Below are 20,761 nucleotides of genomic sequence, written 5' to 3' on the forward strand. Positions count from 1 at the left end.
CAGGTGGCAACAGAGTGTAAGAGATCAACCAGGGACATGTTGCAAAAAGCTCTTTCTGCCAGTAATTTTAAATGATGAAACTTAGCTATATTCTAATGCCAATAGCTGCAAAACGGAAAACACATACAAATATACTTTTTTTTTCTTTTCCTGATGACAAGAAGAGATTCTAATCTTTCTTTAGGTAGGTTTGTTTGTTTTATGTTTTTATAGCAATTGAATAAAATATTCTGTGGACCTTGCAAAATCAGTCAAAATTCAGTTACAGCCGTAAACAGCAGGGAGCAAAGGTGGTTGCTTCAGTGAAAATGGCTGGGAATGAATGATTTTAATCTCAATAACACAATCCAAAAGTAGCTTTAAGACGATCATTGTGGACACCAAACGAGATTGGGACAAATTTTCTTCAGTAATACAATTTCATCTTGTCAAAAGAGTTCATATTTGGAGGACAAGCTATCATTTTCCTTTAACCTTGTATCGATAATCCAATCCAGACTTTTTTTTCTTCATCTCGAGCCTCGAGTCTTACGACGCGTTCTACTTTCTCGCCAATTGATGAAGAGACATCCCCCCGTTTTCCCTTTACTTTCCCGCTCACCCCATCTGATCTGTCCTCTCTGGGGGGGTTTTTCCCCCAGAGAGGCGTTGAACCTTTTCATATGAACGCGAAACATTCCGTGGAGCCTCGGACGACACAGACCCAGTGCCAGACCCAGTGAAGCGGCGCATATACACCGGCTGTATATTTAAGTCTGGATGGAGTGTCGCTCTTCAATTGCAATTTGCATAAAAACACTTTGTGACACTTGAGCGGTCTTGCTGTGATCGTTTTCAGCTTCAGACACAAGTTGCTGGGAGCTTGTCTAAGTGGCACCTATCAGACCATCAAACCTATATAGCAATTATGTGAAGCACTTGCATGGGTTTGAGATGTTGTGAACATTTTTTGTTTTCCTCAAACAAACAGAGGCTCTGCGTTGGGTTTGTATGATCACAGGATCTGTCTTCTGACAGGAATCCAACAATTACATAAACCTTCAAACAAGTGTTTAAACTTAGAAATGGTGACAAAAAAAAAAAGAATGTTGAATTAAAGTGGGCTTAATACAATACAACAACAAAAAACACTTTAGTGAACAAGGATTTGTCAAATGGAGAAGAAGCAGGAAACTTAACATAAGAGTCACAAAACATACTGTAGGCTTAAACTACAAAACACAGTGGAACCTCTAAGGTCGAACTTAATTGGTTCCAGGACATTCAGGCTTTTCCTGGTAGGAAATAATAGAAATAACAGTAAACTACAAATATAAAACTTTTATTAACCTTACAGCAATATTTAAGTAACCTTTTAACATGTTAAATTTTCATTAAAGTACAAGAAGCACTGTTAGATTGAGACATAAAAACACATTTAATTGCTTGCAAACAAATAGTTGGGTCTTTGCCGTGCCTGGCCACGCACCAAGAGTAAAATTTAACAACCAGGTAAATCTTTTGGTAGCTATTTATGGAAATGTGATTGTAAGGGACTTAAAAGTGCTGCAAAAAAAAAAAAATCGGCTGCATTTTTTTTCAACACATTGTTTTTATTCATCTCGGTGGGCATCCATTTTGCCACTTGCTGTCGACTGAAAATGTCATCACAGTTTCTCAGCGCTCAGGTAACAACCAATCACGGCTCAGCTTGCGGACGTCTCATGACTCAAACACACTTCATTACGGTTGAAAAAGCAAAACAAACCATCATTGATTGATTGATGTTTATTTTGAATGTGTGTCATAAAGTCAAGAAAAAAAAAGAAATATAATTCCAAATGTACTGCTAGTTGAAAAAGTAGCATAGGCAGTCAAACTTATTTAGATCCAATTTTTTATTTTTTTTAAACTACTACAATCAATCCAATCCTTTCCCATCAAAGCTGCGTGTAAAGTAAAATACAAGTTCACACTATGCAGTAAAGCTGCAGAGATGAAATACAGCACAGCATTAAAAAACGCAATGGCTATGAGTCAGACTGAGCGCCGAGCACTTTATACTGTATGTGCATATCATTTGCCATATATCAGAAGACATACAGTAAATTAGGTGCTCACTAACAGCCCATATTCAGTGCCTTGCAAGGCTGGAGAAATGTATCTGATTAATGCAAACTTCTCCTTGTCTTTGAGCCGGAGGGTGAAAAGAATAAAAGATCAGAATGGAGATGCAATGCATGAACAATAGCAACCTGAGGTGAGAAATTCTAAGAGGAGCAATTTGAAACTCTGCTTGCCAGTGTAATTGCGTTCTGTTGCCTTATCTCTTCCCGTCTCCATAATTACCTCATGCTCGCTGTGGCTGACACTTTCAAGAAACACTGCTGCGAGCCAATCCGTCCAAATTTTTCCCAATTAAGGCATAGCACAAAATAATCACGACGTCGGTGAGTAAAATAAGTATAGTCGCAGCAGTTAATATGGACACTCGCTTATGACTTGGTTATATCAATAAATTCTGCAGCATGTCAAAGTATTTGTTAAATGTGTTTTATAGTCATCTTCGAGGTGTCATAAAACGAGACCATGTACGCAGGAATTTACACGTACTGCAATTTCAAAGTCACTTGACATTCCTGTTAAGTGAGGATGAAAAATGTGTTTCCTGCAACCTCTGCTTTGAGCTGCATTTCTAAATTAGCTAGTAATTAAAACTTCTGCGAAGCTAGAAAAATGTTAAAGAAGTGTTAAATATCAATTAAAATATGGCCTTTCATGAATAACGAAAGTCGGCAATTACTTTTTCAAATGCCAAGTGATTTAGTAGTAGATAACACATTTTTTGCATATTTATTTTCAATTTCTAAAAAAAAAACAAAAAAAACATGTCCCCTGACCCCAACAAGCCATTTCCAGGCACAACAGCATTTCAACAAGTCGATTCCTAAAAACAAAACAGCAATTGCCTTGATAGCACATTCTGACACCTCTGTATAGTTTGAGATAAGGATTTTGAAATGATGTAAAAGCAATTTGACGTTTTCAAACTGCTAGCAAGATGCGAATGTAGCCTCATTTAGCTCCTCCCCTTCCCCGAGCCTCTGACCAAAACCACAGCCCTCAATAACAAGTACAAGCTGTGCATTGTCCTACTGTGGACAATAAACAAGTTTATTTTAGCCACGGTTGCTACATTTGTAGCATAGCTTATTCATGCTGGAGAGTTGCAAAACAGTATTGATCAAATATGGTTTTGGTATTCAGATATACTAAAGGAAAATTCTATCAACTAATCAAGTACAATTTTAACTGTGCGCAGCACCAAACTGTATTTTCTAGAAACATTAGGAAGTACGATTTTGGTCCTGGCTAAAACGACACATTTGAGTAAGCTTGGTTAGTTGAAAATGGACCAATAGGAAGTGCAACTGTGTCAGGCTGTCATCATTAACGTATGAAGAGTCATTATTTGTCTATTAAACTGTCTTTAAAAACAAGTCTGACGGAACATGCCAGCCTATATGGGGCACCCGCTTAGCGGCTAGCTGCTAGCCACTAGCCGCTAATGCGTGGAACAGGTGCCACATTCAATACAATGTGAGCAGTAATTAATTTGCTTGTATTGAAGCGTCCTTAATTATAAATTTAACATGATTTCAGGATGACGTGTGTGATGTTGATGGCAGCAGTTTGTGATGGCAATTTAACTTTCGTTCGGAGCTAAATAATCTGAACAAGGAAACCGAGGCTGCCGGGTGTCCTTTGGCGCGAGGCTGTGGTATGGCGTGTGACATGATGTTGGTTTCATTGTTTTGCTCTTATCACTTTTATGTAACTGCCTCTTGGCCAGGGCGTCATTGTAAATGAGAAATGGCTCTCGACTGAACTACCTGGTTAAATAAAGGTTCAATAAAAATTTTTTATAAGTGTGCACGTACGGCAAATGATTGACAACACACCTGGGCCGTGCCTTACGTCTCTACAGTCGCTCATAAGCTATTCTTGTCTGGGCGCAGTGTGTTGTAAATAATGTAAAATAAAATAAGAGGCCAGAAAGAGTTCACATCGATATCCTACTATTTTTTTTTTTTTTTTGAAGGACTCTCAGTGATCCCTAACGCCATCTAGCGGTGAACTGATAATTCATTCATTGACTGTTTAGGATCCCCAAAAAATATTTAAAAAATGCTTTATCGCATAAACAAATATTTTGAAAAATATAATTGTAGGTCTAGTAATCATGACCTCAACATACCTTCCACAGCTCTCGCTCTCACAAGCTTTTAATAGCTTTTTTTTTCTTTTCTTTTTTTTACTAGCTCGTCCCACTAGCAACTCTTGCTAGCCACTCCAGTTTATGGCTAACTACCGCAAGCAGCTCTTGTTAGCTGCTCCGGCTAACTCCGGTTTGTTCACACACATTAAGAATTGGTGGTAGGCCAGCGAATGTGGTCTGTCTGAGCCACCGTAGTGTGCGTGCTCCTGCGTGCTTGTCATGCTATTCTTTCACCACTAGACGGCACCTAGGACTACCCACTGGGTCTTTAATTCCAAACAATATTGGTTATTAATGTTAACAATATTGGGGAAATAATCCTGGATTTGTACTAAAAATCAAATATGAAACTTCCTTGGCTCACGCCACAATCGTCTTCAAAGTTTTGGGTGGCATTTTAAGTTTGCTAACTAACAAATGGCTATGAAAAAATAAAGTGGCCAAATATATGGACATGACATCAAAGCACAAAATTGTAAGTTGTCGAGTTCGCAGGGGAAGCTTTTAACTCCAAAGTAAAACGCGTGCAGCTTTTGATTGGATTCTCCCGTCCATTTGACAGCATGTATTATCCAAACACATCACATATGCAGAAATTCAGCACTGGCAGTGGTAAATCTCCTCAGTGGCAGTTTTTTTTTTTTCCTGCTCCACTCACAGGGCACTCATTTGGGAGTTCAACTTCCCGTTCAACTTTGGGAGCTGCGGCACATTCATCAATGTCACTTCTCTTTCAACAAGCAATCAAAGTCAAAAACAGGAAGGGCCTTCGGATATCAGCGCTGTCATCGGCGGAGGAGAAACCCGTCATCTGCGAACCCGCGGCAACTGGAAGCTTGCGTGGAGAGGGATGTTGCCATTTCTGTCTGCTGAGTGCCTTGTCACGGTCGTTTTTCCCGCCCTTCCTTGATTTGTGAATTTGCGAGGAGGAAATACGGAAGGGCAAGAAAATGGATTTCGTAGCCAGGCAACAATAAATACTCAGGGGAGGCACTCAGAAAATGAGGCTGCTGGCACTTTCCGATGGAAAAAAATGTCTTGTAATCAATAATCTAAAAGGAGCTAGGGCTCAAGAGTCAGCAGAGTTTCAGCAAATTAAGGAGGAGGAATAAAAAGGGACTGGAGGAGATTTAAGATGGGTTTGCCAATTCACCGACCTAACATGTTGCGCTGTCTTCAGTCAAAAAGAGTACAATGCAACTTTGTTGTTGATCCACTGGCAAGTTGGCACATTTGGCAGCGGGATACGATTTCTTCTCCTATGATTACTTGCTCACGCCTCGCTGGAAAACGTGCACACAGAAACGGCAAACAAGAAATATTTGTCTGTGGGCAATCTCCCCTTAAATCGAGAGGAGCTCAACAAAACCTCACCGGACTCAATCTTTGGCGAGTCGATTGCGAGTGCGGAATTTTAGCTTTCCTTCCCACACTTGTTTTTGCAGGCGCTGACCTCAATTCCATAGGGGTCATTTGCTTATCAAAGGCACAGACTGGAACTTACAGGTCCTGGGTGTGTGTTCATTGTGAACACAAGGAAATTCAATTAGGTGCCAGGCCTGCTGTGTGTGGCTGGGATTCATCAGGAGATAGAAAGGGATTAGGCTTGGGTGACTTTACATCAGGCCGATGCATCATTTCAAGAGAAAGCGTACACAATGGCTGAGAGGGGACATTACAGACGAAGCTTTTAAGGGATCGTCGGCGCATCCTAGCCACCAGTCAAAAGCATGTTCCAAGTGTTTCATTTCCTACTGCGCTTCCTCTTTGTATAGGATGGCATCAATATCAACCCGAGCGCCGGGTGCTCGCTCCTTCTTTTCAAGAGTGCAACAAAAACAGCCCTCTTCAGACCAATTACTACCTTTCTAACATGAAATGAATCCAGACCCAAAGCCAGATAGAACCACTTTGGAGATTGGGGAAAGAAAAAAAAATAATCAATAGTAGGCACTTTTCCTTGAACCTCAGGGTATACTGTAAAGTACTATAGAAAATGAAATATTAAAGTTGATGTATCATGCAAAAATAAGTTCATTGTCGTATTTTTCCGATTAAAGAACGCTCCGGATTTAAAAAAATGTATTTAGTTATTTATACAGCTTGGACACGCACCCCAAATGCTAATACGGTACATGTAACGTAATATCCGGGAAAAACGTGCGAGGTGTATCCGGTCTTATCAGCATTTATTTGCAAAACCTGTTTCCATAGTCAATTTCTGTAGTTAGTAGTGGGAGTTTCTGACTTAAAATGTATTATTATTATTTTTTAAATTCAGTTAGATTAAATTACCAGTATTTTTAAAGTAAGTTTGTCAGTTTTTATTTTTTTGACGAATACTTTAATTTGTTTTATTTTTGTTTTATTAGTTTCAGTATAAGTTTTTTTCTTAATATATGACGTATTTGTCTAGTGCAAGATTAAACAAGGTAACTATACGTAACTAAACTTCTCAAACGTCTGAAGTTTTTTCATCTGTACAGATGTAAAACAAAACCCAAACTTAAAATGAACCCCGTAAGCCCTTGTATGATATTGACAAAGATTTTTTTCGCTATTATTATAATAGTTATAGTTAGTTTTTCTAAACATAAAATGTAGTATGTAAGTTTTCCTTAAAAAAACAAAAAAAACATTCTGTCCATTTTTTTCAATTTTAAAATTATTTAATTAGTTTTCGTTAACTATAACAACACCTGGCTGTGGCCACAATAGTGTGGAACAAAAACTGGTTAAACCGGAATTTATATTTATATATATATATATATATATATATATATATATATATATATATATATATATATATATATATATATATATATATATATATATATATATATATATATATATATATATATATATATTATTATTTTTATTTTATTTTTTAAGATGGGAGTGCATCGAATTGAAGCAAATTGATTTGTTCCACTTTGAAATATATCGAGATATGTATCGAATAGTCTATTATTGGAGGAATATATCTTAGAATGAAATGGCCCATTTACAGTACTGACAAGTTCATTCAAATGGGTGTAAAATAACAACTAAAAAGTAATTGCATTATACCCTCTCGAACAGAGCCATACCATATCGAGTCGAAGCTTAATCTCACCGAGTCAAACCGTATCGTTCCACTTTCAAATCGAATCGTCCTTGAATCGTTTCGCAGCCTACGTATGGAAAACCGTATTAAATCGTTCTTTGTGAAGAGATGCACACCCCTACTTAATACAGGAAGATGGTCGGTTTTTTATAACGTACATAACTTTGTACGTTAGTCACAACCTGCAGAGTTGATCACTATTTGTATGAACAACACTTCTGGCCAATAGATATAAAAGAATCAAATGAAAAAACATCAAGTACTTCAATAACCGAGCGTGCCAATCCATTCTTAAGCTGCGCTGTCAGTAACCTGGAAATGTCAAATGACCGTCTGACGACCCACTGCACTCGACAGTACACAACAACCAGTACAATATTCTTCACGAGTTAAATCAGTGCCATTCCACAAGCCAAGGCCATTACCGCAATCTTATTAGGTCTGCAAACTTCAATTACTTTGTAAAGATGATGGGTTGGCAGGTGGTGCCAAAAGTGTCTGCCCTTTCAAAAGAACAGTATGACGTGGCCTTCTGAGTGACGCATTGCTTTGATTAAACTGGAAGAGTGGCTGAGCAGAAGGGGGAGGGGCAAAGGATGTTGGTAAGGTTGCGACTCGAGTCAGTGGGACAGGATTCTGGGTCAAGGCGCTGCCTCCAGTTATAACCGGCTTTTCAAGAGCTTCTTTTGATTGAGCTGTCCATTTTCCACAATGAATGCACGTTGCAAGGCTCCTGCCGATACCCTGTATGTCATTACAGATGATTCATGGCTGACAAACAGGTAGCGGTCCAATCAGTCTGTCTGGGTTCAGTCCAATGCCACTCCAAGGAGATTCAGATAAGCTTGATGAGAGGGAATCGCGTCGTTCCAACTCTATTGTCAAAGTCTTGGGTGCTGCAAGTAGGCAAGTTTGAATGAAGCCAATTGCGAGCAGTTGAGCTCAAGTGAGAACTTCCGCTTCCATACAGTATTTGTTCAACGGCACTTAACACAGGATCTAACAACAACGCAGAATACAGTGGCTGACAAACTGTACAGTAATGAAATAGCACAAGCGTTCTCAACTTGGCAACGTGTTAATGAATTGTTGTCCAAACCTCAAAGTAGCTTTTTTTTTTTTTGTGTGTGTCACAGAATGCTCACATCATGGCTAAGTTTCTATAAATAGGAGCGAAGCAATATCACTGCCTGGATACAAGATGCACTGTCTAATTAATCAATGTACATTGCTGTCTTAGAGTGTTTTAAGAACCTAAAATTCTATTGCATTTTGTACACGGAGGGGATCAATACTGTACACATTACTGTGATCAATTATTGTCTATTCACAAACCATCTCTCTCTCTCTCTCTCTATAAGTTGCATTTTACAATTTAAAAAAAGATTAGATAGCTCTTAGTATGAAAAGAAAACTGCACTGAGCTGTCACCAACATCTTACAAATGCAACTATGCCATCCAGTGGCCGAAAAAATGACCTTAACACAAATCGATATCACACTTGTTTTTTAAAGTACAGTACAGCATTTTATTTAACTCAATTTTATAAATTATGAAATTACTGTATCAATGACAAAAAGATGCAACCATAATTATATTAGTTTAAATTTGTTTCCACATTTGTTAACAAGTGTATGAAAACGTATCTTAATATACATTTAGAACAGATATAAAATTGGTGATTACAGTAATTTCTGGCCTATAAGGCGCACCTGACTATAAGCTGTGTTAGCTAAATTTGGGGAATACTCGAGTTTGTTACACATATAAGCCGCATCCGACTGTAAGCCGCAGGTGTTTTAAAGTTACCACACCGGGTTCCCGCTACTTTCTTTTCCATAATGAGGAAGCAAATTGTCTCACTCCCGTTCTGTCTTTCCTACTGTGTTTGGTCTCACTTGGTTTGTTTTGCTCTGCCTGACGCTCTCGCGCTTCCTTTATAGTGCGATCTTGTGATTGATGGATAAGCCCCACCTTTGTATTAGTCGCAGGGTCAAAATGTAATTGAAAAAAGTAGCGGCTTATAGTCCGGAAATTACTGTAATCGCGTGTTATATATAACACAAATTTTGCAAGTTCAAGTAAATTTTCTTTGTTCGTTTGACTGTAATGATTTAAGGTGGGACCTCATAAGCGCCAAGTAGTCTATTAATGACTTCTCAGCGGTCCAGAAACACAGCCAGATGTCTTGGCCCACCACATAAATACATGTGCACATCTTTGATATATTCGTGTGTGACAGACCCCAAGTTGCCATGACAACTCAGAAAACTTGCCTTGCTTATTTAATGCAATTTTACCTTTACCTCAAACTGACATTAGTTCAAGGCAACAATTTTTCTCTTCCTACTTTTTACTCCCCCCCCCCCCCCCCAATTGTTTCTTTAACCTTTTCTTGAAAAATACACCCACGGTGTGAGTACTGTACTTCTCCCCACTGCACTTACCGAAGCGCCTTCGTTGTCACTCCTCTCATCCAATATCCCGACTGATGATTGGCAACACCAGAAAGCCCGGCAACCATCTTCAGGTTGCCAGTGACCGAGACTCACTCTTTTATCTCCTAAACACACCTTGTTGTACCTCCATGAAAACACGTTCGAGGTAAAGGCCCAGAGCGAGTTGCCTCAGCTTCTATTTCATTTGGCTGAGTAGGATATCTGAAAGAATGATAATTTGCTCTGTCCAACATGTTTTTCCCCTTCTTGTCTGACATGGCACCGGGCTCTGAAGTAAATAAGAAAGACTGCTTGAGGTAAGTCAACCGAACTCCCATCTGGCTGCAGAGTGCTCTGCGCCATACAAATTGTATTAGGGTTTTTTCCCCCCTCCCTCTTTACTGTTTGTTGGATTCTCTTGGGCCCTTGGACTGGCGGTGCACAAAGGTGGAGGCTTTTTCAGGAATACGATCAAATGATGTTAGGAACAACATAAATCATGATTCAATCAACAGCAGAGAGGCCTTTTGAAATATAAAGCATGTTATCAGAATTTTACTGCACATAATAATTCTAATAATGATCACGACAGTAGGTTGCATCAGCTAAAAAGCTTGCTTGGCTGACGCGCCCTGGAGCCCAAACTGTTTTTTGGCATGATATTATATTATAAAACCTCCTCACTTGAACATCTACTTAGAATGTCAAGACCTTAAATAAAATATGAATTATGAATGATCTCAGTATAAAGTATACCAAACAAAATCATAATGCACATTTTATAGAATACAAGTCAACAGCACTTTGTTCTCAACACTTTCCAAGTTTTTTTTTGTTGGATTCAATAAACTGCGTCAAGACATTAAATCCCTCATCTCTCAAAGAATTGCTTTTGTTTTGTTTGCACTACACTGAGCGTGCATGTGTTCGGGGAGGCAAAATATTCTCTGCTCCCATTCCTTTTCAAACACACCAGTGTGTTGTCCTATTAAGTTAGCTAGCAAGTCGTATTTATTACCATTTATATTTAACCTACAACAAATCGGCTCAGTAATCAACTTGCTAGCCCACGTAGCTAGCTAATGTTAACGTTAGCCAGCCTCACAACTACTACCTTAAGAAAAGCAACCCAGACTTAGCGCCACTAAACCACAAACATCCCCCAAAAACCTTCATAACTTAGCAACTTGAGAATCATACATGATACGTGAATGGTTAATGACAACGCTTATATAAATTATATCCCCCCCCGAACCCCGCTCATGTTTCATCTCCTACTGATCGACGCACTGGTGCACCGTGTCCCCAGTTGGAGCACCTAGCACTCCGTTTTTGGTGTGCTTTTCGAACGGCAAATTTGAGCCACGTCCTCTGTCAACTAGTGGATAGCATGAATTCGAAGCTAAAGTCTGGGGACAGGGAAGCATCTTGATTCAGTGATATCACAACAATAACTTGTTTCATATTTTGCGTTGAAATTAGATTTCTGTTCTTCTATTTGTTCAACACACAGTAGGAAAATAAGCTTTTGTTTCATTGTGTGAAATTGATTCATTGACCATTTAAGATCTTCATTTTGCTGCAGCACTAAGTGGAATTGTGATCTTTTGTTTTTTAGATGTTACTTTGTTCATTGAAGACACAACATTTAAATGTAATTTATTTGCATTGTTATTTTGTGCTGCACCACTGCTATGTAATCAAAAGATTTAATTTGTTTGTTTGGTTTGAACTACTGCTGCGCTAGACTTACGGCCATATAAAAAGGTATCATGTTGGGATACTTTTGTGAAAAAAAACAAAAAGCAAACAAACAATAGAGACGATTTGGAAGTGTCAGTCAACATATACAGAAACTGAAAATGTTCAAACAGTCTATGGATTCCAAATGCTAATGCTAAAATAATGGTACATGCTTATTGTACACATCCAGGACCACCTTTCATTTAGAGCTTCGTCAAGGTCTAAAAAACTGCAGGAAAGCTTCTATTACCAGGCACTGTAATTAAGCAGACTCTAGTGACACTGTCAAATCCACAGCCTTCTAAACACCTGGCACCATTTGGGAAATATCCTCTGGTGAAAAGCCAAAGTATGATTAACCCTATTTTCATTAAAAATTTAAAAAACACTGAAAAGACCGGGTGCCAATTGCAATCGTTCTTCTGACTTTGTGAATATATATAAAAAAAAAATTGTATTTAAGGGTTGCACATTCAGCTACTCAACAGCCTTCAAATTAATTAATCAAAGAATGTCACCTTTGAAGGTGACAAAAGTAGCAACAACCTTATTAGTAAAATATGATGATTAAATTTTTTGCCAAGATGCTGAGTTGAAAAAGACACTTAACATGCTACAGTGTCACAGATTTACATTTATTGCAGGTGGGAGGGTCAATGTATATGAAAACAGCATGTCATCGCTGTACTATGAAAAACACATATGTCCATTTTTGTCTTTTCTTTAAATTTACATTCTTATGTTTATGGGGCGAAACTGAATGCAGACATCCCAAAAACGTAAGAAAAAAATACAATAAAATAAAATAAAAGGACATCATTGTTTTTCACAGGAAAAGCGACGCTATGTTAGCTTGTGACACATTATTTCCCTTACAGAATGAAAGCAAGCATTTTACCAACTGAGAAAGATTTTCTCCAGCTGAACTGGCTACAAAGAAGACACCTGAAAAAACAACAACCGTGTGTAGTCCATTTATAGCACCTAATGCCCCAGTGTTCATATAGAGAAGTCAACATACTTCGCGCCTGAATCAACTATAATGACACAAGGGGATGAAGTGCTGCAGACCGAACACGCATTGAGCCTTTAATTATTAACTTCTTTGTTCAAATGCAACTGTGTAAATTATTTATCAAGTAGATGCAGGACAGAGAGCTGCGTATTTTATAAATAAACTGACGCTGAAACTTTTAAGTAAGGCGGCGAAAGAGGGGAGTGGACCCTTGAAATTGGTCAGGAGTTTACTTGTACTTGAGTTGACCTTTGGACCTAATATGGCACTACATTACATAGCACATTCAAAACTTTTCGGTACACAATTTGTTACAGGTCATCAGTGATCTTTCATTTGTTAAAACATCAAAACAAACGCCCACATTTGGTTGGATACACACGTGACGCAGCACATTTGCCTCGGAATTGCTGAGAAGGGAAGTGAAAAAGCCAAACTAAATATCCTATAAGGTCTCAATTATTGCCGAAGCTCGTCGCCTGGAAGAACAACAGAATTGTTGTGAGAATGTCACACACGTGACGAGAGAATGGCCCTGAAAACAATCTCAGAGTCCATCCATCACAATTTTAAGCCAGAGAAGTGAGTGAGTCATTAAATAATTGGCAACACTTTTGATAACTGATAGATCGTCGATGTAGTCCTCCGTCAAAGAAGAATGATCATCTTTGTGTTGAATTTGGAATTCAACATTTTTGAACATTTTTGCCTACCTTTCTGACAAGTTACAGACCAAAACAGGAACTGAGCCATAATTAATATATTAGGGCATTTAATACCATCGCTTTTTGGACTACTCCCCAATTTATATTTTTAATTTACTAGTACTTTTGGTATATAATATTTCATTTAACACAATGACAGCAAAATTGTGACCTTTATTTCTGAAGCAGATGATGATTTGTTCATGTGTTAAACGGACGCAGTATAGCGCCAACTACTGCACTGGAGGACTTCATGTCAGATTTTGTTTTCTTCCTTAATTCATTCACTCCCAGCCATTTTCACTGAAGCAACCCAATTCGCTCCCGGCTCTTTTGATGGATTTTGACTGATTTTGCAAGGTCCAATGATTATTCTGTTCTTTTGCTATAAAAACATGGAACCGACCAAAAGAAAGATTAGAGTCTCTTCTTTCATCAAAAAAAACTATATATTTCTATCTGTTTCCGTTTTGCAGCAATTAGCATTAGAATATTGCTAAGTTTATCATTATTCACAAATTGCAACATGCAACATAGCCCTGGTTGATCTCTTATACTCCGCTGCCAACTGCTGGCCGTTTTGACACTAACCCTAATACCATTGCTTTGAGCGACCTCTTCAGGTCAGAGGCTGCATCAAAGCCTTCTGTAAAAAAAGCAAAAACAAATAACAAATATGTTTTTGGGGACCATGGATATATTTAAAACATAACTTTTTTTGTTACGCTTTTGGGAGCAAATGAGTTAAGTATCTGTGGAAATAAAATGTTTATGATTTGATTTAGTCAATGAAAAAAATAATCAACAATTATTGGGTACATTTTGTTCTTCTTTTGTTATTTACTACTAGTAATAATCACAATATTGTACTAAGCAGCCAGAACCACTTTTGTCATTAAACATTACGCTTGTCATTACAGCAACTTCACTGAGCGAGTGAACTGCAGATGTCATAATATAAAATATAAAAAATGTTTGTACAGTCATGGAGCCCTAAAGACAGCTTATTGCGGTTTTAGCAAAGGCGCAGAAGACAAAACAATTTACAAAAACAAATCTATGGTCTGAGATGAATTGTGAAGTGATTAATTATTGAAGCAGATTGCATAAAATCCTCAGGATTGCTTCCTGATGGGTCCCAGACCAGCACGCTGCTGTTCCTTTCGCTGTCTGCACGCCTCATTGAACATGCACTCTGATGAAAAGACACGTGCATATGTTGTCTTTTTTTCCTTTGCAGGAGACTGAATGCAGAAGAGCAGGTAGGAGTCGCTTTATCGCATTTCTACCCGACCTGTAACCCAGCAACACTCGGATTTTATTTACTTGAGAAAGTGTGCTACTATTTTATATCAACACAGTGTATATATAAAATGTGTGTTTATAGAATTAACTATAGAGTCGATTTTGTGGGTTTCGACCATGTTGAAAGCATTGTCTATAGCACACTTCTGGAGTAAAATGTCTGCGTTCCATTTTATGTTTCATGGAGCACTCCACAAGGACACTGAAGCTTTTTTTCTTCCGCTTGCTGCATAAAACAGTCTTTTCACTTCTGCACTACTGTCCCATACCCAGGACACCCTGCAGCTTCTAGTTTAAAAGGAGGCGACCGGCAAGTTGATGTTTGTTCCGGGAGTGTGTAAAATACAAATGCTCTAAAAGTCTCCTTGGGGCCAAACACACAAAGCATTAACTGTCAGCCAACTCGGTTCCTCTGCCTATCAAAAATCTCCACGGACTATTTAGCTGTCAGCTGCCTCACCGCACCCCCCCCCTCTCCCACCCCCCTTTCCCCCAGCCCCACTATTACTAAACCAATTTGAACAGAGCAGGTGCTGATTGACATCACAAAGCCCCCACTCGGTGCACGGCTGTCAGCCTAACAGTCACATCTTTCATTTGGGTGCCACGCGGGTAGAGCTTGAAAGACGACGCTGCATTTAAGGTTATAACGTTAAGAGGAAACGGTGACTTAATTGCGTGAAGTAATAATAGCGAGACGGGGGGGACGTTTATCAGCTCTTTTTGGCTCCGTTCGGACTCCTGATGCGGTCAAATCAGAGCACATTGTCAACTTTGGCCTCCACAAGTGCGGTGCAGTTGGACTGGAAAATACGGAATATATGCTGCACACAAACCCCTACGTTTCAGTTTGGAGTAGGACATGGAAAATTGTCCATTAAGATCACCATTTACGGCTAGTTACTACAGCTGTCAAGATTACATCGAAAAGTAATCAATTCATTTGGTAATTGATTACTTTGATACTTTTATCGCCTTAAGTTTTGTTTTCTAAACAATACAAAATAAACAACAATAAAAAGTAACGTTTTTTATGCAAGAGCATATGAAGGCTTTGATGCAGTTTCTGACATGAAGAGGTGGCTCAAAGCAATGCTAGTTATTACAAAAAAACGTCAGCAGGTGGCAGCCAAGTATAAGAGATCAGCCAGGGCCATATTGTATCTTTATGTCAGTGTTTTTGCCAGTAATATGAATATTGACAAAACCTAGCTATATTCTAATGCTAATTGCTGCAAAACGGAAACAGACAAATATACATACTTTTTTTTTCCTGAAGAAAGAAGATACTCCAATCTTTTCTTTTACAATAATACAAAATTGCTCAAGAGAAATAGAACCAAGGGACTGACATATTTGGCAAAGCGTAATTATCACTCTTTGACTTTGTTCCACTAATTGCAGCTAATGTTCAATTTATGATGTCTGTATGCAGAGAAATCACACCAGACACAATGAAAACGGAACAAAAATAGAGATAAAGTGGAAGCGTTCCACAGGTTATAGTTCAATATTTCCTGGAAAAACATGCCTCAAGAACACTTATAATTGAAAAATTATAGTTCAACCAGTAGCACAGAGCAAATTGTTGTTTACCTTGGAGCTTCCACTGTACGAAGACGATGTCTTTGAATAGAGCCTGCTTGGGGTTAGTAATAATGAACACACAGTGCCATGAACGTTTTTCTGCTCACAAATTGATGGCCAAATTTTCACCCACACGATTTGCTGGGAGACTGCACAATTCATAGTTGCATTAATCACACACAACAAGTTGTCCAGGACCAGAAGGAGCAAAGCTGCCCCAGACCATCACACTGCCACCATCATAGTTGTCGACAGTAGGTTTTTGATCTTATTTTGAAATATTGTGCTATTTTTACACCAGGGCTGGACACTTTCTAAAAAAGGTCACCTTCTGTCTCGTCAGTTAACAGAATACTTCTCTTTGGGATAATCAGTTGATGTCGATTTCAAGCATTTTATTATATTTGTTCTTATTTATTTGGCTTGTGAAATGGTGTGTTTCTTTCTTATTTATTTTTTAAAATCAGTTTGTGTGACAGGTGGTAATCTTACCTGACTTTGGCCATTGAAACTGAACTCAGCAGTCCAAATAATGCAAAGAAATTTCACACATAGGACCAGATAGGCTTGGATTTTCATTTGAAAACTGCATTTCATATTTACTTGGGCCGTGTTTGTGAGATATCAATATTGGCTTGGTGAATCAAAGAAAGCTTTCAAGTGTAAAAAAAACTTTGTACATGTTAATGACTACTATATATTTTTACAACATGAGATTACTATTGCTATGACTATTTTTAAATCACAGCGGACCTTTCAAGTTGTTCACAGCCTGTTCCAGGAGGCAGTTGCATTTTCAATTCATTCTCACTCTACTTTCCCAGGAAGAAATAATGAAAACAAAATCAATGCATTTTATTTGACGGCAAGTCTTACTCCATTTCCCCCCCGTTTATGGATTCTTCTTTGATTTTGGGACAATATATTTTGTGAAAGTTGGCAAAATGTGTTAAGTGTCCAAACATTTTTAGCAGAGCATGTGCAGTATTTTTTTAGATGAGTGTTGCTATGATGTTTTGCCATGAGCACACGAGTCGCAAAAAATAGTCCCGAATGAAAAGCGCACATTATTTGGATTGGTTTCTGCCAAATTTCCGAGGGACTGCTTTGTTGTGTGGAATCTATCAATCAAAATTAGAAGTTCTAACACATTGACACTTTAAGTGTCTACTTACACGCGCGCACACACCGAGCTGACCTGTCTGAGAAGCCTAATAGAACACATTGGCAGATGTGTTATGGGAACAATTCACCTTCCCATCTGTTTTGAGGGATTCACCGCCAAATCCTTCCTGTGCCATCCCACAGTCAAGGACAGGATGAAATGCAAGTCCCATTATGAGGCAGCGACGAATGATGCATTATCAATTAGTCCCCTCTGCTACTGATCGATGCTTAGCAGGTGGTAAAAGGCCATTTTGTTCATTTAGGACTATATTGCCCACTTCACTGTGATTGCCTTATTTCCTGCGGTTCATTATCAGATTTTGGGTTAAATTGCAGCACGACTGCTCCTCAACCTGCTATTAAAGATCATGCTTAATCACTGCTGTGTGTTCCCACGACCGTTGGGGTGGATCCGACGGCCGAGTATCACCACGAGGCTTCAGACGAAGCTTACAGAAGGAATCTTCTGTAAATTCAATATCAGCATCCATGTGGGTGTGAGAACGAGAGGCGGGTGGGAGGTGTGACTAACGTATTAAGCACTGAGATATTAAAAGAAAGGTCAGAGATTGTTTGGGCTAAACCGAGATTATCTTCCCTTTGGATCAGAAATTAAATCTGTCATCACATTACAGTCCAGGATGGAGTCAATCAGAACAGACATCTTTTATTCAAATTAATCCTCGCTCCCTTGCAGACGCAAGGGTTACTCCTGTGGTGCCATGACACCCGATTAGTTCTAATGAGAAAGTGATGATTTACTGACCACGTCATCGGCTGTATTTCGATTTAGAAGGATTGATGGAGGCGAGGTGCTGATAAACCCCAGGGCAGTGGTTCTTAAACTGTTTACTATGCCCCTCTTTATTGATAAATAAAATACGATATGTATTTATTTAATTCAAGACCTAGGTATAAGGGTTTACTGGCTACTACATTTAAAAAGGAGACCAACCCTTTCATCAAATCGGACTCTCTTCACCTTGAATTCTCAAAGTTTTGTGTTCTTGTATTCCCCGTCTCCATACAATTTTGACTTTAAGTTTAGCAAGTTATGTTAGACTAGAATTGCTCAACTTGGCATTGCATTCCATCACTCAACTCTATATTTATAGCGCATTTTAAAACAACCACTTCTGGTGAACCCAAGATACAATGAAAACAGCAGAGGCCCCAGAATTGACCCCTGTGGGGCACCATATGTTCCGTTATACAGGGAGTCCTCGAGTTACGACGTATGCAATTTCTTTTTCGTTAATTTCCCACAGTAATCACCCCATTTTTAAGTTATTTAAAATTGTGTACCTCCAGCAACGGACGCCCACGAGCAGGTCGGCTCGCCATCAGGCGCGTCACATTTCCATGTTTACGCTTCCATTAGCTCCACTTTGCCGTCCGTCAGCAATTAATGTCCGTGCGGAAACACAAAATATTGGTTCCGGCATCTTCCGGGTGACACGAATATATATATTTTTTTAAATTACTGTATTTCGGTATTAATAATTATTTTGATGTACATATCGACTTTAACGGTGAGATCCAACTTAAGTCGAAATTCGTGTTACATCGCTAGCATAGGAACGGAACTCAAGGACTCCCTGTACATGCGAATTCACATTGTATATATTCGTCCAACCACTTTGTTTTTTTTGCTTGAGATAGTTAGTATGAATAATAGAGAAATCACACGATCTACCATCACAACTGTTACAAGACGACTACCGAGCGCCAAGCAATGTAGCGTGATCACCTGCAGCCAACGGCTACGTTTACATGCAGGCAATAACACTTTTAAAACACAAATATTGGCAATATTTGTTTTTTGTAAGGCCATGTAAACACGCGCAATAACCTGCATAGGTTTTTAAAAACCCACATAAGACTCCTGGGTTACCCCTTTCCGGAATTCTGTCCTTTACCTGAATATTGACTGCATGACGGCAAAACCTTGAGACTGACTCACCGAACCTCTAGGGTTCCATCCAATCCAGGCTAACAACCTCTGCCCCAGGGTTATAAGGGCATGGTTACAGGGGTTCAAAGTTATTAAAAAAGTGAATAGGATACACTGCATGTTATTACTATTGTGTCTCAAAAAAATCTGCTTTCATAAGGCACACAGCAAACCTGTGTGACTTTATGATTTTCTGCATCTTCCAAGGCTTGTTGACAACCGGTTCAATCAACAAAGAACATCTCATCGGCCGGGTCCTTTATAAAGCAGTTGCGGAGGTTTATTGAAATAGGAATATGAAATGGAATGTATTTTCCACCTGAGAGGCTTTTCTGCAGGGCTGACAATACTGCGCAAGGATCAAAATCATTTCCATCAACGCTGGCAGATGAAACGCAAACACAATCAAATCAGTCTGGCCCATAGAAGCATCCTCTGCTCAAATGCCCATCTCCCTTCTCCTCATCATGTGTCTGATGAGAAATCATAGAGCGGGAGAATCCCCTAATCTATGCAAACACACTGTCACTATTGATTTGTTCAGAGGAGATATGTCTTTATTAAGACTCACTCGACATCCCCGGTCCTCCTCTTTCATAAAGGACGACCTGGCAAAGGCGCAGAGCCTGCCGAGGCTTTGGAAACTGTCACAGCCACAACAATTGAGATAAGTTACTGAGGGCTGGTAATAGGAACCGATAGACTCAAGGATGGATCAATAACAGGCATTGATACCAGGAGAGGAAGGACAAATTGTGACATCTCTTTCCCTTTCATGTTCAAGGGAGCTTTTCTTGAGACAATTGTCCCTTTGCATGTGCCGAAATGTGGCATGTCTATCTCTCAATCGCACACTCCCATTGTCCAAGTGTCCTTGAGCAAGTTACAGAATCTCCAGCTGCACCTGATGCGGGGGGCAAAGACTCACCTACTCTTCATCAGTTCAAACAAACAACACACAATTTGTACTGTACAGGTCACATTGGACCCGAAGATTAACGACAAATGTCAGACTTGATTCAGCTCTCCAAGGTGAGGGGGCTCCTAGTTTTCCTCCTTAAAACGGAACTTTGTCACAAAGTGGAAACTGTGGAGTATGGACCATCCAGCGCTAACAACAACAAAGGCAAAACAATGGACTAAGTCAATGTTAGCATTAGTGGCGGGTGCACAGCGTTGTGTGAAGCGCACTCTTCAAGACCCGACACCCGGAAGTGTATCAACAATTTTGCCATTACTTCACTGTTGGCCTCTGATGCCGTGCTAGCACGAAGGGAGTTCGTAAAAACTCGGACGCTTGATCGGAGAGACAAATCCTCACAGGGTTTAGCTTAGCGCTAGCTAGCTGCTACGACAGAACGGATGGATTTAATTTAATTTTAACACCCTGGATTCTGCCGGTGGCCAGCGTACGGCAAGGGACCTTGAAGGTTAAAGTAAGCTATTTTAAATTTGAAAAGTAAACCTTTATGTAGCTTGATGT

At 39.2% G+C, this 20,761-nt stretch overlaps 1 protein-coding gene across 4 annotated transcripts in view; it reads right to left on the reverse strand.

The window, feature by feature from the left end:
- unc5a (unc-5 netrin receptor A) overlaps positions 1–20,761 on the reverse strand; it is a 180,644-nt gene that overhangs the window by 65,332 nt on the left and 94,551 nt on the right. The window lies entirely within an intron of this gene.

Source organism: Leptonotus elevatus, chromosome 9 (assembly GCF_054856555.1).
Source record: "Leptonotus elevatus isolate MCC_2025b chromosome 9, RoL_Lele_1.0, whole genome shotgun sequence".
NCBI classification, from domain to species: Eukaryota; Metazoa; Chordata; class Actinopteri; order Syngnathiformes; family Syngnathidae; genus Leptonotus; species Leptonotus elevatus.